Source organism: Rosa rugosa, chromosome 3 (genome assembly GCF_958449725.1).
Source record: "Rosa rugosa chromosome 3, drRosRugo1.1, whole genome shotgun sequence".
In the NCBI taxonomy this organism is placed as follows: Eukaryota; Viridiplantae; Streptophyta; class Magnoliopsida; order Rosales; family Rosaceae; genus Rosa; species Rosa rugosa.
Window position 1 is genome coordinate 19,691,451 of NC_084822.1, and position 2,158 is coordinate 19,693,608.

A 2,158-nucleotide genomic window follows, 5' to 3' on the forward strand; every position below is an offset into this window, starting at 1 on the left:
AATTTCCAATCCTAGAAAATAGTGTAAATCACCAAGATCTTTCATATCAAACTCTGCTTGAAGTTGTTGCTTAATTTCTAATATGAGAACTTCACTATCACCAGTTATTATAATATCATCAACATAGAGTAGAAGATACACCCTAGAACTGCCAGTGATTTTGACAAAAAGTGATGGATCTGCATAAGAACACACAAAGCCTAGAGAAGGGAGAAATTGTGTAAAACGTTCATTCCAGGCTCTTGGAGCTTGCTTGAGACCATAAAGTGATTTATGAAGTTTACAAACATGATGAGGATAACTGGCATTTTCAAAACCACTAGGCTGAACCATGTAGACTTCTTCATTGAGAATACCATATAGAAATGTATTTTTGACATCCATCTGATGAAGTTTCCAACCTGAATAGGCAGCTAGACTTAGAATAAGCCTCACAGTAGTATGTCTGACAACAGGTGAGAAGGTTTCATCATAGTCCACTCCATATTCCTGTGAGAAACCTCTGGCAACCAACCTAGCCTTATGCCTAGCCACAGAGCCATTTGTATTCTTTTTAACTTTAAAAATCCACTTACATAAAACTAAGTTTTTATCAGGTGGTAATGGAACCAAACTCCAGGTCTGCTGCTTCATAAGAGCATCGTACTCTTCTTGCATTGCATTTTTCCATATAGGACTTGTAAGAGCAATTTTATAGTTATGAGGTTCAGCAATAGACAAATTAGTTGATTTAGCTTGAAGAATAGAAAGAAAGCACTTTTTCTTTAGTATGCCTCTTTTGCTTCTTGTAAGCATAGTGTGATCATTAATAGTAGGATTAGTGAGTCCTTGAACTGGATGCAGGATATTAGTTTTAGAGAATTGAGCTGTAGGCCTAGCCTGATCACAATCTAAGACAAGAGAAATAGAACCATTTCCTAGTTGTGTGTCAAGTGTAACATTACCAGAAGTTTCTCCAAAATTGATGACAGTGTTATGATCAGTACTAAAGGCTAGAACTTCATGTGATAACATGTCAGGTGAGTGATTAGCTAATGAGCCTGAGCGATTTGGTGATACATTATGTACAGGTGAAGCAGGCATATATTCGACAGGCATACTATTTGCAGTGGCAGTAGATGAGTCATTAGTAGTTGCAAAACAAGGTACAGAAGCAGAAGATACCTGAGTAGTTGTGGTGATGTTTTGGACAAGTGCAGGCTGGTGTTGAAGTTGAGGAGACTGAGTAAGAGTTGAGTAAGGATTGAAGGAGGATGTTGGTAAAGTAGATAACCCTGTGGAATTCTGAGCAGCATATGGAAAATTATTTTCTTCAAAAAAATACATGTCTTGAAATGATGCATTTCTTGCTTACTGGATTGTAACAGATATAACCCTTGTAACCTGCTGCAAAACCAATGAATATGCACTTTACTGTTTTGGGTTGAAGCTTGTTACTGTTGTGAGTGCTCATAAGAGGATAGCATGCACAGCTAAAAACTCTGAGAATTTCTAGAGATGGAACCTTCTTGTATAATTATTCAAATGGAGACTTCATCTTTAATGCTGGAGTTGGCATTCTGTTTATTAGATAGGCTGCAATTGCACATGCATGATACCAGAAAATAGAGAGCATATGAGCAGCTTGAAGTAGAGTAACAGCAGTTTCTCTAATATGTCTGTTTTTCCTTTCTGAGAGGCCATTTTGCTGTGGGGTGTAAGGACATGAAACCTAATGAATAATACCCTTGCTTAGCATAAAATCCTTGAATTTATTTCCTGTATATTCACCTCCACCATCACTTCTGAGACACTTAATGTGAACAGAGAATTGAGTGCTAACAAAAACACATAGAGACTGAAAATAGCTGAGCACTTCAGTTTTATTTCTCATTGGAAAAATCCAGGTATACCTGGTACAGTCATCAATGAAAAGTACAAAATACCTGAATCCATCTACAGAAACATAAGGTGGTGGTCCCTATACATCAGAATGCACAATTTCAAATGGAAACTCACTCCTAGTAACTGAGTGAGTAAATGGTAATCTATGAAATTTCCCTAGTAAACAGGCTTCATACACTGATGAGTCTTGCTCTGGTGTCAAGAAATATTGCACTTATTCAGCATACTTTGAACAATTTCATTTGCAGGATGTCCAAACCTTTGATGCCACAAG